The following is a 12330-nucleotide window of genomic DNA, read 5'->3' on the forward strand; positions in this document are numbered from 1 at the left end:
TGTTTTGCACATCTGTGTTTGGCCCACTGGTTTGTACTGTCTTTTAGGTTTTGTCTTCCCTCAGTGGTCTTATCTTCTTCTTGAATTTTTTGAATATTTATTGCTGGATATTTATTTTTGGACTCTAATTCTTGCTCATGTTTTGCAGTTTTTACACTTCATATTAGCTTAAAGGCAAAGAAAACATTCAAATAGTAAGGAACTGTGACTCTTTGATGATGTTAACTTGTTTTTGTGTGCGTTTGTGTGTGTGTGTGTAATATACCCATATATCATTAATATAAAGATAATATGAAGAACATATAATTAATATAATCATTGGAATGACTGATGCAGAAGCTGCAACCCCAATATTTGGCAACCTGATGTGAAGAACTGACTTATTTGGCAAGACTCTGTTGCTGGGAAAGATTGAAGGCAAGAGGAGAAGGGGATGCATTGGTTATTACTGCTTGATTCTTCTTTATTTCTTCTAGATACATGGTAAACATGGTTCTTTATTCTCAGTCTGCACCTCCAGTGTATTTACTGGCAACTCCAAATAGCTTTCAAAATTTGGGTCATCTTTACTCTCATTATTCTGTTATTTTTCAGGAAAACTTCCTGTCTCATCTTCTTTTGTTTGTTTTGGTGGGTTTTTATTAGGTACCTGCACAAGCTACATATTTCCATCCCTTTTCATTTTGTTTAGATTGCTATCATTTGGGTCCCCTTTCTGCAAGCTGAAGGGTTATGGATCCAATATGCTGTAGAATCTGATCTTTGTGGGTGGGATTGTACGGGGAAGTTTTCAAAGTTTGGGGTATCTTTTGCCTTTGGTCTGTCAGGTGGAGCTGGATCACTTCTCTATGAAGTGCAATGAATTTTCCTATAATGTGTTTTGTGCTGTCTGTGGATTTGGTATAGTTTCAGGCAGCACTTTTTATAATATTCATTTTTGTGTTTCTGCTTTGCTGGACAATAGGTATTGGTTGTCTTGCACTGAAATTGCTGTCTTCAGCTTAGGGCTTCATTTCCATGTAGGAATGAAACCTTTTGAATGTGCTTTTCTTTTAATGTTCCTTGGGTGAGGAGTTCAACAATGATATAAACGATCTAAAGATCTGGAATTGACCTCATGTCCCCTGGGTTTGGGTCCCTGAGTCACAGTAGCATCAATAATTCTGCATCCTCAGAACAGAAGATAAAACCTGAGGTTGATGATGAAGCAATGTTCCATAGACAAAAACAGTCAAAAGGATTCACAGAGTTATATGGAGCAGAGCAAAGTAAGGAGGGAGATAGATGTTTCTAGGAGGAAAAGGGAGAGTAAAAAGGTGAGAGTGTAATCAACTCAGGAATTAAATCTGTAAGTGAAAATAAATTCTAAACACAGAATTCCTAAAGGTATAAACATTTACTAATACAAAAGTTTAAAAGCAAAGATTAAGTACCTAGAATAGAATTTAATTAACTATGATTATTGGAAAAAAGAAGTCCAAATAATTCTCAAACTTATAATATAGTATATAGAAATGAAAGTAAAGGGAATTATGTGGAAAGGAAAATATTTAATTAAAAACAAAACATGAAAATGATGAAGAATGATCTAACAATTTCTCTTGAGTTGCTGTGTGCTTAGTGGTGTCAGATCATTGTCTCTTTTTCCTGCTTCTAATTGATGTCAAAGGTTTGAATGTGGGCTATCTTTTCACAGCTGCTCCAGCCAAGAAAGCCACTGCTCCTTACCTTGGACTAGGGGTATTTCCTCACAGTCGCACCTCCTGATCCTGAACATGGAGTAGAACCTCTTGCAATCCTGCACCCACACAACCACTGCTCCTTGGACTTAGTTCTTTCTCTGTCTCAGTTATTTTACTGTTGGTTCCTTCCAGGGTGTTGTTAATCACATTAATTGCATTGCTTATTACTGATTGCCTCGTCTTTATTTCTTCTATGGTAAACATATTTATTTCTTCTCATTCCAGGACTCCAGTGTATTTACTGGCATCTCTACTTAGCTTTCAAGATTTTGGTCATCTTTATTCTCATTATTCTGAATTCTTTCTCAGGAAAATGTCCTATCTCAGTTTTTTGTTTGTTTGTTTGTTTTGGTGTTTATTTTCAGGTTTGTTTGTTTTTCCATTTACCTTCACCAGCTGCATATTTCTCTCCCATTTCATTTTCTCTCAATTGCTGTGGTTTGGGTCCCCTTTCTGCAGGCTGGAGGGTTATGGCTCCACTGTGTTGTGGAAACTGCCCTTTGTTGGTGGGATGGGACCAGTGATTTGTCAAGGTTTAATGCTTCGTGGAATTTGTGTCTGTGTGGTGGTAGGCAGATCTTTATCTCTTCTCTCTGAAGTGCTATGAATTGTTCATGGATTGTGCTTTGGGGTGTTTGTGGGATTGCTATGACTCCGTGTGCCCCTTTTTCATAATATTTACTGCTGTGTTTCTGTTTTGCTGGAGAATACTTGTGAGTTCTCTTGTACTGAACTTGCTGATTTGAGTGTGGATATTGCTTTCCATGTAGACATGGAAAATCTGGTGTTTGTGCTTGTTCTTTAATGATCCTTGAGGTAAGAAGTTCAGTGTTTATCTAAAGTTCTAGAATCGACTTCCTGGCCTCTGGGGTTCTGTTCCCAGTTTACAGTAGCATCAAAATCCACATACTCACAATACAGAAAAAAAAAAAAAAGAAGTTAATTGTGACACAAGTCACCTCATCCAGAAAAAATCAAAGGCATTCACAGAGTTCCAGACAGCGGATAAAAGTGAGGAGGGAGAAGGAGGTGTCTAGGAGGAGATACAGTAGAGTTAGAAGGGAAGAGAGCAATCAATTGAGGAAACAAAACCATATGTGAAATCAGATTCTAATGTTTCGTACCTAAAGTTACACCATTTATAACAATATTTTGAAAGCAAATATAAAGAATCAAGAATAAAAATCAGACATTTAAATAATGTAAAAAAAAGAAAATGGAGGAGAGATTCATTCATATATATATATATATATACATATATATATAGGCAGTGTTTAAAATAGACTTATGGTTTTTGTTTGTTTGTTTTGAAAGGTAATAATAGTTAACAGAAAAATAATTAGGGTAAATAAAGGGTTAACATTGTTAAATGTTAAAGAAACCATATAGAAATAGATCTCAGAATATCAAAGAAGTTGTGTACTTTTTGGTGTCAGTATAGTCTCATATACTCCCTTGTTGAAGCATGTACTTGTTGCCAAAGGCTACTATTGTCCCTCAATTGAGCAGTATTGACATCAATTGCAGACTTATTCTGTTGACCAAACTTCTGGTTTGGTTTAGGCTTCTTTGTTTATATTTCCTTCTTTTATTTGGAAGCCTCTCCTTATCTGGTTTTCAACATAGTTGAGGGTGTGGTATCCTCGTATTTGACTTCATTTGCTTCACTGGTGGTGAGGTGAGACACAGAAAACAAATACCTCTGGGATACGTGCAGGTGCTTGAGGTGGACTGATCACACTGAGCGTGCCACTGACATATGTGTCATGTACTTTCTAGGTCCACCCTGCTCAGCCTTCCGGTTGATACATGAGAGCACTGTCCCGAGTGGGCCCTGTGTTTCACGCACTTCCCAGCCAATTAGGCACTAAAGTGCTCAGCAGGAGCACTGACCACGATTAGCTATGTGCTTTGTGCTCTTCGCAGGTCCAAAATCTCGGGTGACTGATTGGAGGGCAAGGTACACTCACAGGTGGGCCATGCCTCTTATGCAGCTCTCTAGTCTCTGACACTCAGTTTGCTGTCTGTGCCAGAGCATACAATCTCATATGTGCCATGTGTATCCTCAGGGTAGCTGACTGAGGCTGTCATGATCCTGGCCTATGTAAACTGTCCATGAACCCGGGAAGTCATCATTAGCAACTGTCAACAAGCTTAGAGATGTCTCTGGGTCCAAGATACCAGTAACCTATTTCCTTCTGCCTCTGGCAGTTGTACACATCCATCTCTTACTCCGTGGAGGGAAGGGTCTTAAATGGAAGCTAGTTGGTCTCCTTTGATATTTTTTAGTGCACAGTCTCCTGTTCTGTGAGTGTGTCATGGTTCACTATGTAGCCTTAGAGCCTTCTTGTAGGAAAGGTCCTTTCTAAAATGGCTGTCTCTAGTGTTCCTATGGTTTATGTTTCTATGTCACCTTAGCTCCATCTGATTGTCTTCAGGTCACTAAAGCCTGGTTCTAATCATAGCTTATTTGATACATCACAGGCCTCCCTTCCAGACCCCATGTATGATAGTGGATGGGAGCATCTGAGCCACTTCATGCATTTATTGGCATAATCTGTGTTTTTGTTCTTTTTCCCCTCGTTCTGTTTATTCTCCCACTGACACCTATGAGAGATTGTTTCTCATTTTGTGTAAATTTCTCCTCCTTTATGACTCCTTCTCCAAGGGAGCTCTTGATCCCTAAAACCTTTTCCTCTCTTACATCTCTTACCTTGTCCTGTCTCCTTTTTAAGAGACTGGTTTTCCTTTCTCAGTTTCTAGGGCCCATCAACATCGTTCACAAATTGATTTCTGGAAGGTGTTCCATGTGCAGTCGATTCTCTGATGGATTTGTGTGGGAGAAAGTGGACAGTGCCTCTTATTCCTTTAACATTATGAGACACCTCTACGACCATGGAAGATCTACTTTATTAACTTAAATCTTGTTGTTCAGTAACAAAGCTATATTTGGCTCTTTGTGACCCCTTGGACTGCAGCACACAAGGCCTGTCTGTCCCTGAGCATCACCCAGGCTCTGCCTGAGATCATGTTCACTGAATGACTGAAGCTATACAACCTTCTCCTTCTCACTAACCCATGTCTCCTCCTGATTTGATTGTTTCCAAAGAATCAGAGTCTTTTCTAGTGAGTCTGTTCTTTGCTCAGGGGGTCAAAGCTTTGGAGACTCAGCTTCAGCATCAGTGATTCTAATGTCTCTTCAGAGTTCATTTCCTTTATGTTTGACTGGCTTGATCTTGCAATCCAATGGACACTCAAGAGTCTTCCCCAGCAGACTAGTTCTCTCATCTGTACATATGTGTGGAAAGACCATAGATGTGACTCTATGTTCCTCCACTGGTCAAGTCATATCTTCACTTTTTAATATTTGTGAGAGCTTTTTCTAAATTTGTGAGAGCTTTTCTTCAAGGAACATATTGTCTTCTAATTTTATAGCTGCCGTCATCATCTGCAGTGAATAGAGCCACAAAAGAGGAAATCTGTCATTGCTTCTGCCTTTCCCACTTCTATTTCCTATGAAACTGTGGGAGCAGATGCCGTGATCTTACTTTCTGTAATACTTGGAATTCAAATGTACTGTTTACTGTTTGTTTTCCTATCAACATTGAGAATTATTGTGTTCTTGTACCTTTCTTTTATGCAAAATTGATAAGAAAATGCTTTTTAAGAGTATTCTAAGAAGCTGTTTGCTCATTATATATAATATTGTTGGTTTTAAGTGTCCTGCTGGAGCATTTGTGCCATGCGACTGTGATAACTGGTAAAATGTTGACAAAATACACAGCCTATAACATATTTCTCCATTAACATAATATATTGAACCTGTTCATGTTATCTATTTAGATTTTCTCTAATATGGTAACTACAAAAATACAAACGATGACAAGAAACAAGAGATATGATGTGGGGGTGGGCAGGAAGCTGAACCGCTGTGGTATGAAGTGAGAGACGTTTTCCTCATCAATGATTTCTATTGAAATATGTGGTGCCAGAAGTTTAATGTGATGAAAGAAAAGTTTACGTACTGAATGATGGAGAAGTGATTTTGATATACACGTCATATAATCTCAATATTCAGCTAGCCAGAAGAGCCCAAATATGATCTATGCACAGCACACTGGCATCTGTTTTACACACTAAGTGGGTAGCTGTTATTCCAAATCAAGCTAGTTGACGATTGTGCATGTGGTTCTGACATGTTCCTATGTTATTACAGACTTCAAAGTTTAAAATTATATCCAACATGAAGGGGGTTTGTCCTAAGGTCGTGGAAGTATAGGACAGGGAGACCACTTTCTCCCCCACAAATTCATCAAAAAAAACATTTGAATGCTGGGTAAAGTCCACAAAACAACTTATGAATGTCGGCAGAGGATATCAAACAGCCAGAAAAGCAGCCCATTGTCTGTGAAAGGAGGTAGCAAAAATATAAAATATAAAAATAGAGATAAAAAATAAAAATAGAGACAAAAGAGCTAGGGATGGAGCTCCGTCTTGGGAAGGGAGTCTTAAAATAGACAGAAGTTGCAAAACACCTGGAAACACTCTTACTGCTGAGTCTGTGACAAGCCTTGGAACTACAGAGGACAACATAGCCGTGAGGGAAAATAAATAAACCCCACAGATTATGTGCCCAACAGTAACTCCCCCAGTGGAGGAGCAGTGCAGATGCTGGCAGCCACCACTAGCAAGTGGGGGCTTGGCAGGGAGGTGTAGGCTGCAATGCTTAGAGTAAGTACTGAGCTTGAATGCCCTGAGGGCAATCTGAGGAAACTAACTTGGGATAGCAAACCAGACTGTGGGATATCTACCACACGAAAAGCCTTAAACTAAAACACCAGCAGCCCTGCTCACAGAACAAAGGACTGACTAAAGCTTCACAAAAAGCCCTCACTGAGGACATCATCAGGCCCACTCACAGAACAAAGGACTGAGCAGAGCTAGCTGGCTACAGGTTGGCACATCCTCCCCTCCTATGATAGGCAGGTGAGGGCAGCCAGAGACAGCAGGGGGAAGTTGCAGCCCCAGAGAGTCATCATCTACCAAACTGCAAGTAGGCTTCATTGCTAACCAAGACTTCTTGGGATTCTGGATAGTTAATATCCACCTGAGAATATGCGCCAGTTGTACACCCAGAAAACCAAGTGTCAGGGACAGGGGAGGTGATAAAACAACAACTGCACTCAAAAAATACCTGGTCACCTGAGATGCTCAGAACTGGGGAGGGCACAAAACACAGGCCCAGCCCAAACTGTGTCTCTGAGGACTACCATGTACCTGAACCTGAGTGGCTTAGACCTGGGAAGTGCATAAAACCCAGGGCCAAACTCAGAGAGTTCCTGGCAAAGCAACCTAGAGTTCAAGCAGGATAGACAAGGAAAGCACACATGCAGTGAGTGGGGGCAAACCCAGTGTAGTCGAGACACTGTGAGCACATGCCAGTGTTATCTGTTTGCAGCATCCCTCCCTCCCCACAGTACTACTGAACAATTGGGTCTAAACAAGTGTCCACCAGCGCCCCATTGTGTAACAGCGGAAATTAGACACTGAAGAGACCAGAAACAGAAGAAGCTAAAACAGAGGGATCCTCCGTGGAAGTGACAGGTGCAATAGATTAAAACCCTGTAGTTAGTACCGACTACATAGCCTATACATCTTGAGAAATATAAGCTGGATCAAGGAACTATCTGAAAATGAACTGACCCCACACTGCCCAAAACAACCCCAGAGAAAGTCCTAGATATATCTTTTACTATTTTACTATCATTCTTTTTTTGTTTTAAGTTCTCTATTACTCTCTTACTTTTCATTTTTATAACTTACTATTACTTTGCAAAGAGAGAGAGAGAGAGAGAGAGAGACTATACTTTTTAAAGCAAACTTTGTATATATATAATTTTTGTGAATTATTATTATTATTTTAGTATTGTATTTTTGAAAATCAATGTCTACTCTAGATTTTTAGTCTTTGCTTTTTGGTATTTATCTTTTTTTTTTTTTTTTTTTTACCTTAAGAACCAAGTCTTCAGTACCCACTTTACTTGGCAGAGATATTTCTGGCTTGACTGCTCTCTCCCTCTTTGGACTCTCCTTTTTCTCCACCAGGTTGCCTCTATCTCCTCCCACCCCCTCTCTTCTCTACCAAACTCTGTGAATCTCTTTGCATGTTCCAGACAGTGGAGAACACATATGGAACTGATTACTGGCTGGATCTGTCTCTCTCCTTTTGATTCCCCCCTTTATCCTCCTGGCCATCTCTGTCTACTTCCTTCCTCTTCTCTACTCTGTATAATTCTGTGAACATCTCTGAGCAGTCTAGGCTGTGGAGCACACATAAGAAACTGATTACTGGCTAGCTTGCTCTCTCCTCTGTTGATTCCACCTCATGTCATCCTGGTCACCTGTATATCCCTCCTCCCTCTTCTCTTCTCCATGTAACTCTGTGAACTTCTCTGGGTGTCCCTCACTGTGGAGAAACTTTTCCTCTTTAAACTAGGTGTTTTATCAATGGTTCTGTATAGATGGAGAAGTCTTGAGACTATTTTAAAAATAAGACTGTTAAGCAGAAGCAGGAGGCTTAAGTCCAAATTCTGAGGAGACAAAGAACTCCTGACTCCAGAAAACATTAATTGACAGGAGCTTATCGAACACCTCCATACCTAGACTGAAACCAAGCACCATCCAAGGGCCAACAAGTTCCAGAGCAAGACATACCACACAAATTATCCAGCAACACAGGAACATAGCCCTGATCATCAATATACGGCTGCCCAAAGTCACTCCAAAACCGTTGACATCTCATAACTCATCACTGGACACTTCATTGCACTCCAGAGAGAAGAAATCTGGCTCCACCAACCAGAACACAGATACAAGCTTCCCTAACCAGGAAACCTTGACAAGCCATGCGTACAACCCCCACCAACAGTGAGGAAACACTACAATAAAAAGAACTCCACAAACTGCTAGAATACAGAAAGGCCACCCAAACACAGCAATATAAACATGATGAACAGATAGAAGAATATCCAGCAGGTAAAGGAACAGGATAAATGCCCACCAAACAAAACAAAAGAAGAGAGAGGGACAATACCTCATAAAGAATTCCGAATAATGAAAGTGAAATCGATTCAAAATCTTAAAAACAAGATGAAATCAAAGACAAATAGTCTGGAGACAAGGATTTAAAAGATGCAAGAAAGGTTTAACAAGGACCTAGAATAAATGAGATCAAAAATACTCTGGAAGGAACAATCAGTAGAATGATGGAGGCAAAAGATAGAATTAGTGAGGTAGAAGATAGAATGGTAGAAATAAATGAATGAGACTTTAAACAAAGGCTGTGAAAGAGACAAAGGACACCACATAATAATCAAAGGATCAATTCAAGAAGATATAACAGTTATGAATATATATGCACCTATCATAGTTCAGTTCAGTTCAGTCACTCAGTCGTGTCCAACTATGCGACCACATGAATTGCAGCACACCAGGCCTCCCTGTCTATCACTAACTCCCGAAGTTCACTCAGATTCACGTCCATCGAATCAGTGATGCCATCTAGCCATCTCATCCTCTGTCGTCTCCTTCTTCTCTTGCCCCCAATCCTTCCCAGCATCAGAGTCTTTTCCAATGAGTTAACTCTTCACATGAGGTGGCCAAAGTACTGGAGTTTCCTCTTTAGCATCATTCCTTCCAAAGAAATCCCAGGGCTGATCTCCTTCAGAGTGAACTGGTTGGATCTCCTTGCAGTCCAAAGGACTCTCAAGAGTCTTCTCCAACACCATAGTTCAAAATCATCAATTCTTCGATGCTCAGACTTCTTCACAGTCCAACTCTCACATCCATACATGACCACAGGAAAAACCATAGCCTTGACTAGATGGACCTTAGTCAGCAAAGTAATGTCTCTGCTTTTGAATATGCTATCTAGGTTTGTCATAACTTTTCTTCCAAGGAGTGTCTTTTAATTGCATGGCTGCAATCACCATCTGCAGTGATTTCGGAGCCCAAACTGTTTCCACTGTTTCCCCATCTATTTCCCATGAAGTGATGGGACCGGATGCCATGATCTTCGTTTTCTGAATGTTGAGCTTTAAGCCAACTTTTTCACTCTCCTCTTTCACTTTCATCAAGATGCATTTTAGTTCCTCTTCACTTTCTGCCACAAAGGTGGTGTCATCTGCATATCTGAGGTTATTGATATTTTTCCTGGCAATCTTTATTCTAGCTTGTGTTTCTTCTAGTCCAGAGTTTCTCATGATGTACTCTGCATATAAGTTAAATAAGCAGGGTAACAATATACAGCCTTGACATACTCCTTTTCTTATTTGAAACCAATCTGTTGCTCCTTGCCCAGTTCTAACTGTTGCTTCCTGACCTGCATGCAGATTTCTCAAGAGACAGGTCAGGTGGCCTGGTATTCCCATCTCTTTCAGAATTTTGCACAGTTTATTATGATCCACACAGTCAAAGGCTTTGGCATAGTCAATAAAGCAGAAATAGATGTTACTCAGACATTAAAAAGAATTCACTTGAATCAGTTCTATGAAGTGGATTAAAGTGGAGCCTATTATAAAGACTGAAGTATGTCAGAATGAAAAACATCAATACAGAATATTAATGCATATATATGGCATTTAGAAAGATGATAACAATGACCCTATATGTGAGACAGCAATATGGAAAAAAATGTATAGAACAGTCTTGGAATTTCTGGGAGAAGGTGAGGGTGGGATGATTTGAGAGGTAGCATTGAAACATGTACATTATCATATGTGAAACAGATCACCAGTTCAGGTTTGATACATGATCCAAGATGTTCAGAGCTGGTACACTGGGATGACCTGAGGGATGGCATGGGGAAGGAGGTGGAAAGAATTTTCAGTATCAGGAACACACGCAAACCCATGGTTGATTCATTTCAATGTGTGGAAAACCAAGTGCAATATTGTAATGTAATTTGCCTTTCAAAGTAGTGGACATGAGTTTGATCCTTGGTTTGAGGATATCACACATGCTATAAAAATAAATAACCCTGTTTGCCCCAACTCCCTAACTTGGGTGCCCTAGAGCTTTTGCTTTGCAAGAGAAGGAACTGCCATGAGAAGCTAGCTCACTGCAATGGAGAGTAGACTGCACTTACTGAAACTTGAGAAACTTTGTGCACAGCAATTAAGACTCAGTGCAGCCATAAAAAAGTAAAGAAATTATTTTTAAAAATATAAAGAAGTAAACTATATACATGTAAATTTCTTTCATGTAATATGAAATTCTTGTATTTCATTGACTATCCAGATGTTGAAAGGGCACTATTCCTAAATGAAATATAAATTCTCTATGTTTAACATACAGAGATCTTGGTGTAGATTGGTGTATACGATCTTGGTGTAGTTTTTCCCATATGATTCTCTAAATGTCACATATGAAAATCTAGGTGTCAGTTTTATTTGAAAGTTGAAATTGTCTATAATTCACATTTGAAATTCAGGATGGTTATGCTTCCTACTGCAAATGTGGAATTCCCTAATTTTGTATGAAAATCTGGGTGTAGATTTTCGTATATGAAGAATGCTAATTTCTGTATTTCAATTCTTTACCATTGAAGCTACCAGGGGATTGTAATAGTTTTAGGGAAACCTCCAAAAATTTTTAAATTTAACACCCCAAAAATATGTCCTTTTCATCATAGTTGACTGAGACATAAAAACAGGAAGCCAAGAGATACGTGGGCTAACAAGCAAGTTTGGGCTTGGGATACAAAATGATGCAGAACAAAGGCTAAAGTTAGACATATGCAAATACAAAGGTTAAAAATGGAAACAGTGACAGATAGTGTTCTTGGGCATCAAAATCACTGGTGACAGTGATTACAGTCATGAAAATAAAAGACTCACTCCCACGAAGAAAAGCTATGACAAACCTCGGCACAATTTACTGAGAAGCAGAGACGTCACTTTGTCAACAAAGGTGCATATAGGCAAAGTTAGTCGGGGGATGTCCATTTTGTGTGACCCTACACATCATGCCTTAGTTTCACTGAGTTAGCCAAGGTGGTGTCCATGTGATGGATTGGTCTGGTTTCTGTGATTGTGGTTTCAGTGTTTCTGCCCTCTAACGCTCTCTCAGCACCTACCATCTAACCGGGATTGCTCTTACTTTGGGTGTGGAGTATCTCTTCACTGCTGCTACAGCAAAGAACAGCTGCTGCTCTTTACCTTTGGTGTGGGATATCACCTCTTGACTGTTGACTGCAGCGAACTTGGAAAACATGGCAATGGTCACAGGAATGGAAAGTCAGTTGTCATCCCAATCCCAAAGAGAAGCAATACCAAAGAATACCCAAACTACTACACAATTGCCTTCATCTCATGAACGAGTAAAGTAATACTAAAAATTCTCCAAGGCAGGCTTCAAGAATATGTGAATGGTGAACTTCCAGATGTACAAGCCTGTTTTGCAAAAGGCAGAGGAACCAGATATCAAATTACAAACATCTTCTGGATCTCTGAAAAAGCAGAGAGTTCCAGAAAACCATCTATTTCTGCTTTATTGACTATGCCAAAGACTTTGATTCTATGGATCACAA

The sequence above is a fragment of the Oryx dammah genome, unplaced genomic scaffold, assembly GCF_014754425.2.
Source record: "Oryx dammah isolate SB20612 unplaced genomic scaffold, SCBI_Odam_1.1 HiC_scaffold_11185, whole genome shotgun sequence".
Taxonomy (NCBI): domain Eukaryota; kingdom Metazoa; phylum Chordata; class Mammalia; order Artiodactyla; family Bovidae; genus Oryx; species Oryx dammah.